This window comes from Malaya genurostris, chromosome 1, assembly GCF_030247185.1.
Source record: "Malaya genurostris strain Urasoe2022 chromosome 1, Malgen_1.1, whole genome shotgun sequence".
NCBI classification, from domain to species: Eukaryota; Metazoa; Arthropoda; class Insecta; order Diptera; family Culicidae; genus Malaya; species Malaya genurostris.
In genome coordinates this window covers 109,767,417-109,789,427 of record NC_080570.1, presented here as the reverse complement: position 1 = coordinate 109,789,427, position 22,011 = coordinate 109,767,417, and the positions used below count along the sequence as shown (strand labels likewise).

At 36.3% G+C, this 22,011-nt stretch overlaps 1 protein-coding gene across 23 annotated transcripts in view; it reads left to right on the top strand.

Moving 5' to 3' along the window:
- LOC131425391 (sex determination protein fruitless) overlaps positions 1–22,011 on the top strand; it is a 761,905-nt gene that overhangs the window by 439,581 nt on the left and 300,313 nt on the right. The window contains exons 2-3 of one of the 23 annotated variants that reach the window (XM_058587255.1): positions 1,884–1,920; positions 1,999–2,044. The exons of 20 other annotated variants lie outside the window; for them this stretch is intronic. The gene's annotated coding sequence lies outside the window, so the exon portion shown is untranslated. Of the gene's footprint in view, positions 1–1,883; positions 2,045–7,430; positions 8,466–22,011 lie in introns of those variants that run through there. 2 more of the 23 variants (XM_058587252.1, XM_058587254.1) reach the window with 2 other exon arrangements.

Genomic DNA, 22,011 nt, shown 5'->3' with positions numbered 1-22,011 from the left:
TTTTAACGGTACAGAACTATCACATCCTTCAACTGTCACTAGCTAGCTAACCCAATTCAAAGCTCGAAAATACGGCATGATAAATCAGTTACCTTATCCTTATTTGAGTGAGTGATATTCTAACCCGGCAATCTGTTCGCTCTCAAAGTAGAAGTTTTAAATTACCTGACTATTTTATGTCGAAAGCTTTCGTAAAATTATTTTTCCTAGGAAAATTCATCAACTTGACCTTACCAAAAATTGCCCTGACTTTTCCCAAAATGTAAAACCGCCCAGGTCGATGCTAAGCAGAAAAAGAAGAAGAAAACATCGACAGCAACGAAAAAAGAAACTGCCGTGGTGGGAAAGAAAAGGGAATCAGCTATTGATTTTCTTTCGTTTTGCAGAGCACTCGCACCCCTAGCGCCCTGGCACACGCACAAACGCACCTACACACAGACGCACCACGCAAAACCGATGTAACCTTCAAAGTTCCTTGGTAATATTTTCGCAGTAAAAGACCGACCCTCGGCCATATTGAGAAGAGACTGTAAATCCGGAACGAGACGACTGATGGTCGATCGGCCGGCCGGCTAAACAAGGCGCCGTCGTCGTCGTCGACGTCGCAGGTGTGGTGGTGCAACGCATCCCGGAACGACGAGTGGAACGGGCGGAAAGGTGGCGCGCGGATATCGTCGAAATCTAGGGCAACACGAAATTCACTCTCACTCTCGTTGGTCGTTCCGTTTGTTAGATGCCCGACGATTGCCAGATTCTGAGACAGAGACTGGGTCTGAGAAGAGTGTAGACATTTCGGATGCTATTGCGTCGTTGGCAGACTCTCGTGCGATTCCAGACGAGCGGCTGGCTGTTGGAATGGTCGGCCGGTTAGCCGGTAGGTGCAGGAAACGACAACATCCAAAACCACCACCACCACCACCACCAAACAGTTATGCCAGAGGATGGAAGGCAACCATCGGTTACATTAATAGAATCCCCACACCAACGCAGACGACCTTGAACGCGGTGCGGAATTCCGAGAACGAGAGCACCAGTAATGGCACACTGATGTCAGGCAGTACCGGGTGGGTCCGCCAGCCGCAAATGATGTTTGGGGCCGCCACCGGCACACCACCGGCTGCTGCAGGAGTTGTGGGCGACGAATGGTTTCTTGGAAAAGGGTGTGCTACCAGTGAGGAGGATCACCCGCTGCCAGGGGCTGTTGTATTAACAGGGCGGTTTCGCTTCTTTTATATTTATCCTGAATCTGATTCGAAATTTCCGGTGAAACGAACTGTTACATGACGATGAATATTGGAACTGATCCGGATGAAAAAAATATCATTGCATTCGCTTTAACTGAGCTTTTTTTTGCTTGCTTTTTGGCTGCGGATCTGTTTGTATGCTGTTTATGTTGCTTTTCGACATCGTTTTTCTCTTGAACGACTATCAGTGGTAAAGCTGTATCAAGGAACTATTTGAAGGACATTCATTTCATTGTTTGTTTTTAGCTAAGAAATATGACATTGACAAAATATTATTTTTCTTCGTAAAGGTTTGTTAGAGTAATTTGGATGGGAAAGTGTTTGAATAGTATGTCAACCGGCGATAGTGAAAAAGTCACAACAGCATCATCTTTTTCATTGTTTTGAAATTAAACATATACAAGCATGATATCTTCAAAAGGCTCAAAAGATCCTCGCCAAATTCGCAGTGTGTTAGTGGGAACATATTCTGCGGTAAAAAGTTCTTTTTCTTAATTTTTTACTTATTTCTCTGATCTCATACTACTAAACAAACTTAGGAAAATTGCTGGTTGCATACTAGTGTTTTATAAATTAGATATTAGTATAGACAAACCGTAAGTTGGATTTTGAAACGACCTCATATGTTCATTTTCTCAGCTCATACAGCTCAGCATTCGATCCGAATAATCATAATGTAAGTATTTTGAAACAATTTCGATCAACTGGAAGTCGCCATCCTGGACTTTGATACGACCTCAAACATTATTTTCAGACATCGGCTCATCATGTCGGTTCAGGAATATTGCAAGGATTTTCAGGTACTTCTAATACCATTTTACATCCGTTCCAAAAATATCCATATTATAAGGTTTTATCAAATTTATTACACAAAACTGTTTTACGAAGCAAATTTCTAGTAACGTGAACTTTTGTTGTCTTTCCCACAAAAAAACGCAAATACTGAAAATCGACTTTTGAACCGAGGCCCGAAAGATCGTCCCTGTGTATGTGCGTAAGCTACAAAAATATGCAATTAATTTTCTCGGAAACAGCTGAACCATAATTGCCGCAAACTTAGAGGCTCAAATCAAAGCTACACATTTCGAAAGAGCCCTGTGATTTTATATGTTACTAGCTGAATGACCCGGCGTTGCTCGGAAATGTTTCGGGAAGAAAACACCGAACAAAATTCTCGAAGTTGTCCTACTTAGTGTGATACTCTGAGCAGTTTTATGTTGCTATTCAATCAATTTTACTTTACACTTTTCATGTTTGGGGCCTTAAAATAACCTTTTAATCTACATTGACATAAAAGTAGTATCTGTATTTGTCAAGATGCATCGTTTCTCGTAGAATAAATTTTATATTGAACTCCCCTTTTTTAGTGAACTTACAGGGTCCGACACTCGAAGTGTAACCAAATAAAAAGGCCATAAATTCAGTTTGGAAAATTACTTTTACTTGATTCAAAGTACAAAAATGTGTAAAAATAATACAAAATTCAGAATCAATTCACTTTTGCTCGATATGACCACCTTTTGCCTTGACTTGATGACTTGAGAGAGCGAAGGAGTTGCTTCGTTTGGCCGAATGTGACTTGCAGGTATTTTGGCCCACTCGCGGACAATAACTTTTTTCAGCGCCTCGAGACTGGTGTATCTTTTAGTTCGGACTTTGCTCTCCAAAATGGCCCAAAGAGAATAATCCATTGGATTCGCATCTGGTGAATTCGAGAGCCATTGGGTGGACGTGATGAAGTTCGGAACGTTGTACTACTTAATTCAAATTAACGATAGCAATACTATCTAGAACAATCTTGACATTCTTGCCCCTCTCTTATTTTATAAAAAATCCAAGTTGAAAATTGATTTTCAAGATCCCCTTCTTCTAGTCTGAATCCGCCCCCTATCTTGTTTGACGACGAATAAGAAAATGTTACAATAAACCTTTGTCATGAATATCTAAGCTTGTCGTGACCACCTCTGAATAGTAAAAAGTACCTGTGCCAAATTTGGCGATAATTTACTGAGTTGTTCTGGAACTTTGCTCCCCCCCCCTACTCTCCCACCTTAAAATATCCAACCTAGTTAGGTGTGGTAAGCATGAGTTGTTTTGGAGTTACGTTCGATTATATTAACAATTTGAACTTTGCTCCTCCCTTGGATGAGACCCTTACTTTATCCACCCTCTCCCAATCTCTTCTTAAAAATGCTCTTAGGATCCTCTGAAGCACAAATAATATCTGTACTCAGCAAGAAGTATCGTTTTATGGAAAATTCTATAAACTTCACATTAAACTTCCTTTTTAGAGGCACTCATTATATCCACTCCCCACAAATATCCTTAAAACCATATTTGAGTTTTTCAAAATGTATGTATGGTTTTAAAAAGTATCAATTCTCTTTAAATAAGATAAATTTCGACATGGCTCCTCAAATTAGGAACGCTTGCTACACACTCTTTCCCCTGAGAATGTCCTAATAATCATCTCTGTAGAGCAAGAAGTACCTATGCCGAGTTTGATTGCAATACGTTCAGTACTTTTGGAGTAATGTCTTTAAAACCATTACACCCCCCTTTTTAAGGGTACATCCAACCCCCATATAATCATACCTACGGAATGCCAAATGTTTCTATGGTTTTCAAAAAGTATCGATTCTCGTCAAATTAGACACATTTTTTCATGACCCCCCCTGTTAAGCACACTTGTTACGCTCCCTCCCCCACAAAAATACCCTTATGACCATCTGTTAATAGCAATAAGTATCTGTACCAAGTTTGATAGCAATCCGTTAATTAGTTCCGGAGTTATTGCATTACAAACAGTACACCCCCCCTTTTCAAAGCACTTGCTACATTCACCACCCATATAATCATATCTAATATATGCAAACTGTTTCTATGGTCTAAAAAAAGTATCGATTCTCGTCAAATTAGACAAATTTTTTCATGACCCCCTTGTTAAGGACACTTACTACGCTCCCCCCATTAAAATACTTTTATGACCTTCTCAAAAGAGCAAGAAGTATTCGCGCCAAGTTTGGTGGCAATCCGTTCAATAGTTTCGGAATTGTGCCATTTCAAACATTACACCCCCTTTTTAAAGCCACTTGCTACATCCACCCCCCGTAAAGTCATATCTAATGTATGCAAAATGTTTCTATTGTCTTCAAAACGTATCGTCCTGTTAATTACACTTGCTCCTGTTAATTACACTTGCTACGCTCTCACTCTTATAAAAATGCTTCCTAAACCATCTCTGAAATGTGAGTAGTATCTGTGCCAAGTTTGGTGGCAATCTGTTCAGTAGTTTCGAAATTATGCCATTTTAAACATTACACCCCCCTATTTAAAGGCACTTGCTACATCCACCCCCCATATAGTCATATCTAAGGTATGCAAAATGGTTCTACGGTCTTCAAAACGTATCGATTCTTGTCAAGCTATATGAATTTTTCCATGACCTCCCCTTGTTTATGACACTTGCTACGCTCCCTTCTATATAAATATACTCCCTAAGCCATCTCTGAAATACAAGAAGTACCTGTGCCAAGTTTGGTGGCAATCTGTTCAGTAGTTCCGAAGTTATGGCGTTACAAACATACAAACTTACATCCATTTTTATATATATATAGATTAGATACACATAAATAGAATGTCGCAGTTCACGCAAATTTACGTCAAATAACATTCGGTATTGTGTCTTATATTCCATGATATAAAATTTACTGAAATAAAAAAAATGAATTTTGATAGTGACCACCGCCGACTTGAACCGAGGACCATTGGATCACAACGTACGTCTGTTAATCATAATTCTATAAACGATACAATTCACAACTAATTAAAATGTCAAATGACGTAATATTCCATCCGTACAAAATTGTACAGGCTCCGAGTGTAATTTGCACTCGACTGCTAAGTGCCGCTGCAAGGATTTATATGTATCAATAATTCATGAAGCAGATATGTGCTTCTGTGGCTCAGTCGACTAAATAGCGTGCTTTGTGATCCAATGTTCCTCGGTTTAAGTCCGGGCTGTTGCTATCGATCTTTTGTTTTTCTATTTCACTCGATTTCAAGTCATGTAATTTTCAAATCACTCAATTTATGTGCATCTTATGAGATGTAAAATTACACGATTTTTTCGAACTGTGTAATTTATCAAATGATGAAAAATTTCATTTATAATAACGTAATATTAGATAAGCATGAATTTTACTGGTTTTGACTGTAACTTGCTTTCGGCTAACAAATGCAACTGTATACATTTAAATGCATCTTTTACCAACCAAGCAGTTGTGTTCTTCTGTGCTCCAGTCGATTAATGGACGTACTTTGTCATCTATTGATTCTCTGTTCAAGTTATTTGTTTATAGTAATGAATTTTATATCAAGAAATTTTGCACATAATATTAAACATTCTTGCACGTACGTGACGCTTTATTTATGTGCATCTAATAAGGTGTAAAATCACAGGTTTCTTTCGAAGTGTGTAGTTCGCAGGACTGGCAAGTTGACGACTACACAAACTCATATCCGAGATCCGGTTTCGGGAGTATGAGAATATAGTGTTCAAAACTCTTCAAAGCGGAATTAATTCACTTTTTTCCGAGATGGTTCAACCGATTTTCTCGAACATAGGTCTTATGATCCTATACGAAATTACTGAAATTTTTTCAGATCCTACTTCTGGGTCCGAAATCACATGGTGGAGTATTATAACAAATGGGTTCTCAAATCTGAACCAAAAGAACTTATGTTATTAATTCCATCAAATTTGTTATTGAAGATGTTGGCGAACGCCAAATCACTTTTAGTAATCTGGATCTAAAGAGTAGCAAAAAAATTTAGGAGATATGTCTATAGTTTGAGAGATTTATTTCTTATTTTGTCAAAACTATATTTGGTAATCAAATATACGATTAAATGTCTTTTAAATAGTACCGCTAGAAGTATTTTCAGAGATAAAGGCACTACTTGGTACAATTCGTTAAAAACATAAACCTACCTTTCGATTTTTAGCGTTTTGCCTTTCTCATATAGAAAGGTTATGTAATCACTGTGAAAGCCGACTTTTGAACCGAGGCCCGGAGGGCCGAGTGTCATATGCCATTCGACTCAGTTCGTCGAGTACTCAAAATGTCTGTGTGTGTATGTGTGTGTGTATGTGCGTATAAGTGTATGTAACGTTTTTTTTGCGCTCACTTTTCTCGGAGATGGCTGAACCGATTTTCACAAACTTAGATTCCAACGAAAGGTCTTATGGTCTCATACAAAATTCCAGAATACTATTTGGATCCGACTTCCGGTTCCCGAGTTATGGGGTAAAATGTGCAAAAAAATGAAAATATGTGTTCTTACTTTTCTCATAGATGGTGCAACCGATTTTCACAAACTTAGGTTCAAGTTAAAAACCATGTGGTCCCATAAGTAATCCTTGAATTTCATCTTGATCCGATTTCCGGATGAGGAAATATAGAGTAAAGTGTGTTAAAAATTTTATGCCTTCACTGAAAAGGGCGAATACCGTAAAAAAATTTCTAAATCGACCTCAAATCTTCTCCAATTGATAGTTTTTATCAGAAAACGGTCAAACAAACCGGATTCAGTTTTTCTAATAAGAATCAAAGAAAATTATTTTGAAGAATACCACAGTATTATATATGATAATATCACTGATATGAGAAAAGCATCCTTACACCACTAGGTGAATTAAAACCGGTTTTGTTATTGATAACGTTATTAAAATATACATTTAAACTGCATTTGGCTCGATTTCGACATTTTTTAAAAAATAAAAAAAAATTGGACTCGAAAAGATCACCATTTTATCAATAATCTTTGTACATCTTTTCGCTTTTAATTTTCACGAAATTTATAGTTGAATTATAGATATAGGTTTTTTTTTCAGCCAAATGATGTTCAAATAGAAAAAGATTTGAAAAAAGGTTATTCATCGGTGCTACACTGAGTGAATGCCCATCAAAAGCAACGGCATCATTAGTATCGCAAGTTCATTTGATATTTCCCCAACGTTTAATTATTTTTGAAGGTATACTTCTTTTCTTTGTTCAACCAGAAAACTTTGATTCTCGGATTTATCTGTTAGCAATTTTCTATGGAAAAAATAGTACTGTATTATCCCACCGTACGATATATCATTCACTCAAATTTTAACAACAGTATTTTATTGTTTTATATAGTTTTTGAGATTTCGTTATAGAACTAACAATTTTTTTTGGAATCTTTAGAATTGGTTTGTTAAAATATGGAAGTATTTCCAAGAATTTCGAGAACAAGACTCTCAAAAGTACGTTGCTTACTTTTACTCGACCATTTGTTTGAATTGTACAAGATTGAAATCCTGTTGGAATCCTCGTAGGGGTGTGGTGATGCCTTTACCATAGTTTCGAAATATTAAATTAAATTAATTTGAACCAACCAAACGTTACGTTAGGTTAGGTCGTTAGCAGTCCGCATATTATTCTTTTTCGTTGACAAGCAGAACTAAAACAAAAAGCTCACTTATTGTTTAGGAAGGCTGATAACCGCTCTTTATCATACCACATTCTGACACGAAAGTAGCTTGTTGCATTCGAAAGCTGGGGGGTCTACTGAAATACTTTCAAATGTCATTTCTTGACTATGACAGAATGAGAAAGTTTTCGTATGCTTAGGCTGTGAATAATCCTGCGAATAATTTTAGTTTTTGGTTAAAATCTGACAGTAAAAAATAACCTTGCTCGAGATTATGCTTGTTTTTGACAGTTCAAAAATCTTGCAATATTGTGTAAGTTTCATTTCTGTGTATATTAGTATACGTTTCGTGATCGACTCCTCAGTGCATTAGCAAATTATGTTGAATTGCTAATGTCACGTCGCACATCAACATATTCCGCTAAGCAGACGTAAAGCTATTGCTTTTTGAACAACACCTAAGCTTTTGTTTTCTGTGACATTAGTGTAACAAAATATAACACCTTGAAAAGTGTTGGGCAGAGTTGAGTAGTTGGTTTACTAGAACTTAATAATTTTATTAGTTTTCAGGTCACGGATGGCAAATCTAGTTTTGTTTAAAGCTCTTTGCGAAATATGTGTCAACTTTTCAGGTAACGATGTTTGGTCTGGATCAATTCTTGCATACGAATTACTTGTGTCACGATGTATACTAATTCCACATTTGTTTATTTTTTCCCATGCTCTCGACTCTATATGATGTGATATTAACTTCTTCAGGTAAGTAAACCAAGCATTTGTGAAAAAAAATGAAACCGTTTCATTTATTTCATTTACTGCAGCAAATAGCAACAACTTTATCTTTGTTTAAAATACCAATTGCATAAGCAGTAAACACTAATCACCGTTGTGAGCAGCACCGTTCGAACAGATGCTCCCAGTCTGTACTTTATCTAATCAAACGGAGTGATAATCCGTACATCAGCCCTAATAACTCTTCAGTACGTTAATGCGATAAGGTCGTTTCGTTTTGTGAAAGTATTAATGCACTTTAGCCATTCATTTCCAATTATTATATATCAATTTGTCTCGAAGACAGAGTTAGATATTTGTTATAACAATTCTAGAGCAACTCAATAATTCTAATTTTTAAAATTTTCTATTCAGGGACTACCCAACTAAACTACCTACTTAATTTTAACATGATACTTAATTAATTAAGTAATTCACACATTAAAATTTCAACTGAAAATTCTCTAATAAAAAAATTAAAAAACTAATTTCTCTGATAAAAAGAATCAACTTTCGCTATTGTTGTTCTTAGCAACGTGCCTTGTTTTACTAATACAAACTGATATACCTGCCATTATTTCACGTTTCTATAATAATGGATGGAGGCTCGGTTAGTTCACTGTTCGAAAGTTCCTCCAAGCTTAGACTCAGCCTTTTATTACTAAGAAAAGTTTTCTGCTGGGCTCACTGGGAAGCCGCATAAGAGATGGCTTACTCCACTTAGGGCTAGCAAAGGAGTATTCTGGGAGGGTAGGACCTATAATACGTTCATTTAAAATTAATCTTATTATATAACACACTTTGCGCTTGAGGTTAAAATAGCGGTTGAGATGGACTGAGATGCTTTATCGATGTAGCGTATTTTTGGCTAGCTTCCAGCAACTCAGTTGGGTAAATGTTTTTTGGAGAGTCGTTTGTCGCATACTATTCCGTTCAATTTTATCCGAAAACGAACCCGACGGTATCTGTTTGGGTTCCGGTAGAGATTTCTATTATTAATCTTAAGTTTCGAGTTCGGGTGAAGTTTTTTTGTTTTTAATCAGGCACGGGTCGGGTCCGGGTTGAAGAATTTACAAACGCGACCACCTCTAGTAAGCGTCATCACAAATACAATGATTTAAATTTTCAGTAAGGTTCACCCGATAACGATGTACTTTGAGTCCATATAGTAGTTGGATATTAGACTAGACATCATGAGAATAAATTTCCTATCATACTCCCGGAACCATGGGATGAAACCACCGGCAGGAGGTTTGCCAAGTGGCAAGTGCCCCTTGAAGAAAACGACTAAAAAATCATTTAAAAAGATTGGTCTTGTAGCAGTGAGTAATGGGTCAGGGCGATTTCATCGAAAGCCGTTCCGCCGAACACCATTTCGTCGAAAATGTCATTTTTGCCGAATCGCAAAATTTTCCTAATATCGTTATTGAAATTGATTTAAAAATAAGACAAGTACAAGATGATTGTGTTTACGTTTTTTTTATCTACAATCTTCTGAAATTTCTCATATTTGAACTAACGGAAAAATTCTTGCTCCCGCGTTTAATCCAGAAAGACTACTCTCTTGATGATACTCTTGAACTTGTTGACATTATTAGCTATGAGGCATAAAAGCGTGTACTTTGGTGTATCTGTCTAATGCGGCTTTGTCATATAGTTTTTGTCCGTGTGCAGTCTGACCTCGCTATCGCACATTCGGATCTAACTAAAGCAAACAAACCTAGACCGGAAGTAGACCGGGCAAACGAGGCAATTACAGGTTTGTATGTGAGAAGCCGCCGAGTCATCTTGGTTTCGGTTATGTTGCTGCGCCACATCAATTATCCAAAAAACATAAAAATAAACTCATATATGAGTGGCCGTAATTTTTAATTGTTTTACGTTTCGCCTTCGGCTCATCAGTGCGTTAGCAGTTCATGTTGGACTGCTAATGCCACCTCACGAGTACGTCTGCTTAGCGGATTATGTTGATCCGCGTGGTGGCACCGAAATTTTGTAGTTTTATTATAGCTAATGTGTTGATTTCGATATTACCTTTTCGGTGAAATGTCTCTTTCGGTGAAACGACCCTTTTGGTGAAACTACTCCTTCGGTGAAACGACCCATTCGGCGAAATGACCCACTCCCGTGAGCAATGCAATGTGAGCAACGTGAGGGAACCAAAACCAAGCTAATCTTCATAATATTGAGGTTTATTTCCGTTTTACCTTTTTTTATATATATAAAAAATAGGTATAGAATTCGCTCAAACTTTCGAAAAATTTTCCGAGGCCCGGAGGGCCGAATGTCATATACCAATCGATTCAGCTCGACGAACTGAGCAAATGTCTGTGTGTGTGTGTGTCTGTATGTGTGTTGTCAACTAAGAGGTCGAGATCTCAGAGATGGCTGGAACGATTTTGATCAAACTAGTCGCAAATGAAAGGTCTCCCCGTCACCCAGAACGCTATTGAATGGTTTTGAGATCGGATGTTTACTTTTTGAGTTATACGAAGTTTTATGTCAAAATTTTCAGTTTTTTGACAGTATCTGTCACATTTGACCTTGAAAACAGAATATGTTTCCAGACTTAGATTTCGGTAATACCTATCCAACAAGCCATAGATTGTTAAAATCCGTCCATTTTTAACGGAGATACCGATATTTCTGTCTAAGCCTTATTCCAGTAGAAGGAATTTTGAGCGCTGTATGAAAAAGCAATGCTTGGGAGCAACATGAAACACGATTTTTTATACTGTTACATATAATTGTTTCTAAGTACCAAAAAGACTGTGTACAGCATCCTTTTTTATGACAATTTGCCTCGGACCAATTTTAGCACGGTTCATTTTTGGCAACATAATTTTTCGAATATGGCATATGTAAACCAGATGATACCAGCATTATCGAGTTGGAAGTAATTCCATAATTATATTGATTTAACCTATTTACAGCAATAAATGCTGGAAGAACATGACTTCCATATACCATACGACTCAGTTCGTCGAGATCAGCAAATGCGTGTGTGACAAATAATTTCACTCAATTTTCTCGGAGATGGTTAAACCGTTTTCTACAAACTCAGATTCATATGAAAAGTCGTATACTCCCAAACAAGGTTCCTGAATTACGTTTGGATCCGACTTCTGATTGAGGAACCACAGGATGATATGTTAAACGAAATTAAAATAATGCAATTAATTTTTCTCGTAGATGGCTGAACCGATCTAAGATTCAAATGAAATCTAAGAATCATCTATGATTCAAATGAGAGGTCTTAAAATCCTATAAAACCTCTTACTTTTTAGTCAGATCCGACTTCTGGTTTAAAAAATGCAGGGTGATTAGTATAAAAATGTCCATTTCACATAAATTAATCAGGTTTATCGGGTTTGCAGATTTGGATAGTCGATTACCAAATAAATTTATTTCAGTTTGAGCGGTATTCGTTTTTGGATTCGGAATGTACCCCCAAATTTTAATTTGCACTACAATTTCTCAAAGATGTCTACACACTGCTCAGGTGAATTTAACTGATTTCGGCTACACCGATTTTAGAATTCCGGTTCCAGTATCGAATCGATTCTCAAAGCTCAATCATTTTCTCAAAAAAGACCAAATCGAACTTCAAAAACAAATATTACAGGACTTAAGGTCCCATACAAAATTGGTGAATTTTATCCGATTCTGGAATTACAGATGATGAGTTTATAAATTTCATGTAAATTGTTTGGCGTAATAATTTATGGCCATTCGAATCATTTTGGGCTATGCTAATTCCGGCTCTGGAAGTACCATAAATAATGACGAAAAACTCTAAAGTGGAACTTACTTCGACATCTCATGGAATGTTCAATCGATTGTCGCACGCTAAGATTGAAATTCGATATGTTTTGCAGTTTCGGCATTACAGGGTAATGAGTGATTAAAATCTCAATTTGCCGTTTAAAACGACGATAATTAAAATAATGTCATGAGAACTAAAACACCTAAGAATATCCATGCAAATACACATGCGTATTGATAAAAAAAGGTATCATCTCACTGCTAGGTGGATTAATCACGTTTTTTATTTTCAAGGAATACGGTGAGTGCATTCCAGACTTCACAGAACGGAGAACTTCAATGGAGATGAGACTGTACGATACAATGAACGATACGATCTCAAGGTCCGAAGCAAAATAGTAATCTAATAGAGCTATCAATAGTACCAAATGTGCTTCCTGATAAGAATTAAGTGCGGGAATATCTGTATATGAAGTTGCCTGTGAATTTCAGCGCTATCAGGTTAGGTCTCTATATTTAGGTTTACTTGATTTATGATTGCAGCTAGCTCTGCGACGTAAACTGAAGCTGGATCACATTAATTGCACATATTGGGAATCAAAGATATCGCGATTTTCTTCTGTCATGATTGTATTGAAGAATACAGTGTTATCAGAAGTATCAAGAATATGAGCTCGGCGGATTTATATGAAGGAGGACTATAGTTATTGCAAAGGGTGATTTTTATGCTGGTATCTTTTTGGCAACACTGTTTTTGACAGATCACACGTGAATAGTTTCTTGTACGATGTCAAACTTGTTACGTTTGGTCTATAGTTTAATCATGAATGGGTGCTGGTAAAGTTAGAAGAAGATCCACTTTTTTATCGAAAAGTGTTCAACGACGAAGCTTATTTTTGATTGAATGTATCTATGTCAACAGTGAATTCCAGTCAGAAGCATAGCAAAAGCTACGAATGCATTGAAAAAAACTCACTGTTTGGTATGGATTATGGGACGGTGGAATTATTCGTGAAACACCGACCGATATGTTGAAGAGAGTGTGCGCCAGATGGAGCTTGCGTATGGGCCATCTAAAGCATGCATGAAATCATCTTCAAACATTAAATTATTTTGATCGTCCTATCGATTCCAATAAAGTTTTCAATTTTTCTTGAAAATCAAATCCTGTACCTCCTAAAATATCGCCCTTTATTAGGCAGGTGCGTATACATGGGTGGTTGGTAAGGTGTTTTATTTAGATATTTGAAACAATTATAAATGGAAAATTGTCAACAAACGACTTTGTGACCAAACATTTTTTATGTAATTATATACTATTTGCATGTTTATGGAAATTGATAATTATGTTCTGTTCAAAGCTTTCCCCTCTCCAGAAATTTTTTTTAAACATTTTTCTGATTACAAATTGTGATGAAGGTACCATACTTGTACAGTCTTTCCGAGAGTATTTTTATTGAAATGGAATTATGAGCTCCCATGAAGCCTAAGGACAGTGGGCCGCGTATAGATTTTTTGTCGACCACGTGGTTCCCTCAATTCCCTCTGCGCCGGTGTGTTTGGCAACCTTATTGAGTTGAATATATTTCCTTTTTCCGAACGCTACCAGGAATCTAAAGTGAATAAAACGACGGGCGTATTGAAACTGACTTTGTTTCAGAGAAAAGTATAAAACTTCATTTTTATCCCGATAACATATGGTATATGTTATTATGTACTAATCCCGGCTTGGCGGTTCAATGCATAGGGTGCTGGACCTACAAGCCAGTTGTCGTATGTTTGAGTCCCTACCTGGAAGGATTTTTAATGTCAGTCGGATCGTATCCCCTGCCATGCAATGGTTCTGCACGCTATGAAACGCCAGAGAAGTCTGTTGAAACAGAAGATCAAATCCTACAAAAGGAATGTATTACCAAGGCTTTGGCTTATGTACTAATCGTATTTAAATTAAATTATCTAGACTTCATCACGGTCGATTCACGATATAAACATCAAAACTCGAAATATTAGATGAAAATGTTGAGGTATACCATTCCCAATGTTACAGTTTTCAGTAGTTCTTCAGATAGAAAAATATACATCTCGAGTGGTAAACTCAATGAATCATCCTGGGAATTGCACAGAATATTCTCAACTAAATTTAAATGACATCAGTAAGTAGATTTTTATTTCATTGAAACCCGATACAAGTTATGGTCGGATGCTGATTTTCCGGATTTTCTGAATAGTGATAACACCCAATTGTCTCCAGTCATGAGGAACATTCGACGAACTTGTTAGATAAGTACCGAAAACGCCTTTTTGACTTATTAGAGAAATTTTTTAAAGTAAGTTGAGTTGATTTGATTTTGTTTGGTCCTGGAGCATTGTTGTTTCACGATAGAAGTCCAAGAGAGAATTCCATCAACTACTACTACTCAAATTTTACTCGGACACTTGTTCACGTTCCAGAACTGCAAATAAAAATGGTCCAAAATATGACGAAAACTTCGAAATAGCTACTTCCAACTTTCTCAAACTTAGCTTTAAATGAAAGGTCATACCATGCCGTAAAAATAAAATATCATTTGGTTCCGTCTTCAATTTTTCGAAATTACAACATGCTTAATGTAAGAAACATCTGTTTCAAAAGTGCGCTTTTATAAATATAGATGTAACGTTATGGTAAAATCTTTAATCCAGTCATCAAATTCGTCGACTACTCATTAGTTGACGACCGTAGGAAATAACTTCAGCTATTTCGGACCCCCGGTTTTCGGTTTCGGTGCAAGTAAAGGCCCAAAACTTCAGGTGGAACTTAGATCGAGTTCTTAGAGATGGCTAATCCGATTCTTATAAATTATTCAGTTCAAATAAAATGGTCTTATGGTTTTATACTGGTTCCATGAATTTTATCCGGATTCTACTTCTGGTCCCGGAGTTATGGGGTAAAGACTAAAAACCTGTAACTTATTCGCACAACACTTCTCGAGAGTATTCAGTACAGACTCGGCTAATTCAACTCAGGTGGAACGATGCCTTCAAAACGTTCCATATAATGTAATCAATATTACAAATATTCGATTTTCTGAAGAGGATATTATGGCGGCAATAAGTAAGTTGAAATGCTCAACATCAGCTTGGGCCAGATGGAATCCCGTCTATAGTATTGAAGAGATGTTCAACAGCATTGAGTGCGCCCCTCAAATTAATTTTCAACCTATCATTGTCGCAGTCACGGTTTCCTGCGTGCTGGAAAAAATCATATAACATATGTTCCCGATCTTCAAAAGAGGAAACAAACAAAATGTTGCAAATTACCGAGATATAACTTCTCTCTGTGCTGGATCAAAGCTGTTGGAGATTTTAGTTGGGGAACGTTTTATTCCGTGAAACAAACACATATATCTCTAATGATCAGCATGGTTTTTATCCAGGCAGATCTACAATCATTAACTTGACACAATTTTGTTCCCCTTTGTATTAAGAACATTGAAACTGGATCACAGGTAAGGAGTGTATCTATAAGTAGTTAGCAACATTCAAACAGTTATTACTCTGAAATGGCTTATTTTTTACAGCGTGTTTTGCGGTGACATGTTTGTTTACATGTCAATAACAGCTGCGCAATCGATTGGTTTCAGTACGGATTATCGTTTCAATGATGAGTCGAATTGATCCGGAAACGCGAAAGAAAACTCTGCACACTTGGTGCTCAGAAAGTGGTGTCACGTACAACGAAAAGTCACGTACAATTCGTGGAAAAGGACATCAACCCACCGAACTGCCTGGATCTTCGGCCAATTGAAACGTATTGGGCAATTGTCATGCGGCACTTACGGAAGGAAGGTACAGTGTCCCAAAACATGCAGGAGTTAAAAAAAAAACTGGCCAGCTGCCACCAGGAAAGTCACAAAAGTAACTGGGCAGAATTTAATGAAGAATGTCAAGTCCAAATTGCGAGCGTTTCACAGAAACTATGATTTTTTTCAATATAATCAGTGAAATGCATAAAAATGTAATTTTTCTACAATATATCGAGAACTGATGTCAAAATATGTTTTTGTTTCGCTTTTTTATTCAATAATCAATGTTGCTAACTACTTTTCGATACACTCCTTAGATACAATATATACGAACCTGAAAGCACACGGAGAACCCTTTGATCATAAAATTGCGATATTGCAGTTTCTTTTTGATTCAACCAATTTGGTTTTTGATTTGCATATATTCAAGTAGTTGAAAAATATGTTGTTTTGATAGCTGTCAAATGTCGGAGACAGTTGAAAGAAAAACAATAAACGCAATGCAAAATCAACAACTTTTTTAGTTGAAATCTGTTTGCGTCGCTTCAAAATGTCAATGAAAACAACATCGATGATTAAAGCGTTTGGTGAAATTGTGTCCATTCGATTTGAGAAATTCATGATAACAACTGTTTATCTAACAACGGTGTTGTGATAAAGTTAACCTTGTTTGAGATGAAAAAGATTTGGTGACAAATTAGAAAATGTTTATGAATAATCATCTCGTAATCTTTCAGGTATGCGCAAAAATTTTATGCTTCAAATTCGATCATTGATTTACATCCAGCAGACTGCTTTACTTCCAGCTGTTTGATACCGATGATGATGTTCATGCATTAGCAATAAAACGCTTTTTGACATGCATTTAATTTATAAAACTAACAGGAGCGAAGGGTTTCAAATACACAGAACGCGCTGCGATTGAATGGCACGTTTGAATTGCCGTCGCAAAATTCCAATTCCCAGCGGTTGATGCACCCAAGCTCATATAAATTGACTAAAATTATCAGTGCATAACTTTAGTTCAACCGTTTGAAGGCATCAGTGCGGTAAAATTTCATTTTCAATCGAATAATATAAGATGAAAATGAAATTTATGGCCGCCGACCGTCAGCATATCCCTACTAATTCATTTGACTTTGGCTGCCATTTTCAAGTGAAGCTCCCAGAATTCATCGTCAGTTGAATAATCGTACCTAGTCATTTGAAGTTTTGCTTGCTCAGTTTCAAGTGGCAAGTAGTCTAGCTGCTTCATTGTCTTCGCTCTTGGTAGTAAGCAGATTCGAACGAATAGAATTATAAATGAAGTAAAGTATTAAAAATGAAAACTAAAGGAGGAAACAATTAATTTATGTGTATTCTGTGATTGATATTTCAGCAATCTGGTTTGTCTTTCATCTATTATCTTGAACCAATTGGAATGTTTACATGAACCTCATTTGAAGGCCGCTCTCACACTATTGAATGAGATATTTTGTTACTTCAAGAGATCAACTGACGGTGGTTAAACTGAGCCTCGATTGAAGAGAAACGATTGATGACTGAATGCTGCCCGTTCGGACCGTCAGCAAACATTGTGTGTGTCAGAGAGTGAAGTTTACTGCATTCTAGAGATCGTCAATGTGTTCCACATTCAGTTTCAATTGAATTGAATGAAGTTTTACAGCACTGGGCATCATCTTTCAATACTCATTTTAGGTAAACTTAATAATTTCGCTAATTCACTCGCCCCTCCGGGCACTTTCGCTGATTAAAACCGTTTTCCTACATCAATCATTTCCGATCGAATCAGAAGTATTTTTTTAGAATTTAGATCTTTACTGATCTCGACTTGACATGATCGTGATCATACAAAAATCAAAATCACTTAGAGATCAGTTCTGATTTCGTAATGATAATTTATTCCTTGGTTAAGATCACTTGAAATCAGCAGTGATCGGTTGTTCTCCCATCCCCCTAATGATATTACATGTCTATATAAAATACTGTTTATATTTTAACAACGATATTTATTTCATGAATCTCAACATACCGAACTTATTTTAAATAGATCATGACGTGTATCAGTAAGTATATTTTGATTATTTTCGCAAATCAATAACATTCTTCTAGTAGATTCAACTATTTGCAATGTCTAAAACAATTAAAACCGATTTATTTTTCAACTAACAGAATTTTGTTTCAATAACAACACCAGTTATTTCAACTGAAATATTTGTTGAAATTGAAAGGTATGTGTCCTCACTAATTGACAGCCATTTTTTTTTCAAACAGTTAAATTAGTTATTTCAACCATCGTTTCTGCTAATCGAAAAACAAAAATGACAGTTTAGTTAAAACAACAATCGATTAGTTGTACCAAATTTTAACCAATCCAATTCAGAAAATCAACTAATATTCTGGTTGAAATGGGATCGCGAGTGGTTGCTTGCGAAACTTGAGCGTCTAGGTGCATCGTACAGTTCCTCGCAGTGGCTTAAATCATATCTCATAGGCCGAGTTTTATCAGTGAAGCTAGGAAATGTCGAGTCACACAACTTCATTAACGAATCAGATGTTCCTCAAGGAAGCAATCTTGGACCATTGCGGTTTTCATTATTTTTTAATGACATTTCTTTTGAAAGAAAAGCTCGATAGTCTGGAACTGCACTATTTCTGGGGAAACACTTGAAAGAATAACTGTTTTCAAAGATCTGGGTGTGCTTCTTGATTCTCAGCTTTCCTTCAGACATCAATACTCGCATATAATTGCTCAGGCATTCATTATGAGGATCGCCAAAAAGTTTACTGATCCACACTGCTTGCGAGCGTTATATTACGCGTTAGTACGGTCTACCCTGGAAGCCTCAGTGCATATTTGGTGTCATTACGCCAGTGTTTGGATCAATAGAATTGAAGCAGTACACTCACGCTTCCTCCGATTTGCTCTTAGATATCTGCCATGGCGTAATCCGTCAGAACTTCCACTGGACACACTAGACAAACGACGAAATATACTCATAGCTGTATTTATAGCGAAATTCCTGAATGTACAAACTAATGCTCCTGAGATTCTTTCGCCAATATGTATTAATGTCCCACCAAGAACGCTAAGAGCGCGGAATTTCTTGCGACTCGATTTACGAAGAACGGAGTATGGTCAGAACGAACCGATTAGGGCAATGTGTAATGTTTTCAATAATGTGTACGACCTTTTTGACTTTTCTGTATCTATTGTTGTTTTCAAGAATAGGCTTAAGAGACTCAGATAGATTATAAGTAGAACTTAATTATTTTTTAACACTGGACAATGTTTGTACCTTTATTCGTTAGGCTAATGTTTGTGAAATGTTGTTATGTAAAAAAATATGTAAAATGTTAAAAAGATTATGGGTTTTTACGCGCATTTGATGAATTTCAAATGGGCTTTTCCCACTCCACCAAGAACTCCATTAAGATCAATCCAGGGCAGATGGAAAGAAATAGATAAATAAATAAATAAAAAAAAATATTCTGGTTCAATGCTCTTCGCTTTTCACTAAAAGAGCACGACTCAAATGCCAATTTGAATTATGAATGAATGAATTAACCATAGGAATTTTAGAAAAAAGCAAACAGCAAAAAAGAATCGTAACAATCTCGATGTGATTATCAATTGATATGGCAAAAAATTTAGACGTACTAAATATCAAATGCAATATTTTTCTGTTTTCAAACAATTGTGCAGATAAATCACACGTTATTACATCGAAACAACGTATTAAGCACATTACATTACCCTAAAAGAATACTGTTTGTGATTCTGAAATAAAATTATGTATCTTTTCGTGTAATATTACAACCTTTAGGATGACACCGAGATCATTGTAATATTATATCGTAATCACTGCACGCTGCAGTAGTGAGTAGTGATGTGCAACAATTTTGATGTAATATCACAAATGTGTTGGTGTCGTTCTAAAGGTTGTAATATTACACGAAAAGATCCATGAGTTCCTATCAGAATCGTATACAGTATTCAGTCAAGCTGATGTAATCTACTCAATACGTTGTTTCGATGTAATAACGTGTGATTTATTTGCAATATTTATCGAAAACACAAAATTATTGCATTTGATGTTCAACACGTCTAAACTTTTTTCACTTTTTTTGATGTTCAACACGTCTAAACTTTCACAATTCTTCATTTGCTGTGTAAGTGAATAATTGTGATTCGTTTGAATTGTTTTTATATGTTATAAATTAATTCTATGCCAAACGACCTTTATATCAATTGTCCGTATGGTAAATGATCTTTATGCTAAATTGGATTTAAGCCAAATGTCTTTACGCCAATTGATCGTATGCCAAAAATTTCATACCGTCTTTAACAGCGGTAAAGCGAAAAACAGAAAAAATCTTTAAAACTGGGCTCAATCCATACCGGAAGCACCGAAAATATTTGGCAGAAATTCCGAAATAAATTCACTCACTTCTCTTTAACTTAGATGAAAATGAAAGGTATGCATAAAGGACAGAAATACTCAAAACAGGTTCCTAAACTGTATTAAGTTGTGGGTCTGACTAGTTGATGCCAGATTTAACTTTCTTGATCCTATTTAAGTAACAAAGAAAGGTTTATTGATAAATCTGACAGTAACGTATACACAGTAAAAATATATGAAATTCACAAATGACGTAAATCCACCTATGACTCGATTTATGAAAACGTAAATCGTCAAATTACTGATTTTTACTAAAATAACTTAAATCTATATCATACAAATCAAGCCGTTCAAGCAGGAATGTAAACTTTTATATTTCAACACGTAAAAATAAATCAAAATACATAGATATTGTATTAAATCAACCATAGAAATGTGTCATGCTCGAATATGTCGGTCTCAGTACCCATAAACTTCATGATTAACATATTACATTCTAGTGACTAAAAACTAATACTATATTATAATTTTTTACACTTTTCTTTTTTTAACGACTAAGTGTAGTAGTCAATATTTCTTTTTTCTTTTTGCGATATTCACCTAACCAGAGACCATTTTTTGTAAAAACAGATAATAAAAATTATAGAATGATAGTACTCAAGGGAGAGCAAGGATGCGAATATATAGAACGAAAAGGTGAGACGTGACAGAGGGTCATTTAAGCAAGCAGAAATCTTCTAGTAACTTAACTTTTACCTTCTACCAGAGGAGTTGGGCTTGGGCATCTGAACAATGCGAATCACCCAAGTCTCTGGTATGTCGGAAAGTAGTGATAAATGTCTTTTACCATTTACTATCCGAACCGGCAAAAGAAAAGTTACCAGAAGTTGTCACTTTCTACTTGCGACGGCATTCTCACACACAATGAGTTCTTCACTGCATGGATGTTCATTCTCAATCTCTATACGGCTAGTTGAATATCTCACCTTTCCGTTCTATATATTCACATCCTTGCTCTCCCTTGAGTACTATCATTCTATATTATAATGGAATGACCTTTGCCTAAGTGTACATATGAATGAAAACACAATTCGATTATGTTTCAATTTGACACCAAAAATCGCAAAATTTCCTATCCTAAAATAGCCAGCCAACACATTCCCACGCATATAGCCAATTATATTATCTATCACTAATACGAATAAAAAATAACATGCTCTCTATGTGTATTTTACAAGACTGTCTGGTCAAGCGTGTAAAGAGCCGTTTTGCTCTCTCCAATAAATCTCAGTCTCTGTTTCACCGACTATGTCGATTATCACTCTCTTCTCTTGCCGCCCGCCAATACTTTCAGCACTCTCAGACTTCTCGAATAAGAGCGAATTGTGTGTTTGTTTGCATCATAAACACGTGCTATACTGGTGTCACAATTCGAAACCAAACATAACGCTTCGGTAACCGTTCCTCCTTGATCAATGCAAAACCGATCGTTGTTTTCCACTGCCGGATTGAGGAGCGTTGATGAAAAGTAGTTTGACACTCTCGATGAGGTCACTGAGAATAAAACGTTATTCCGGCTTA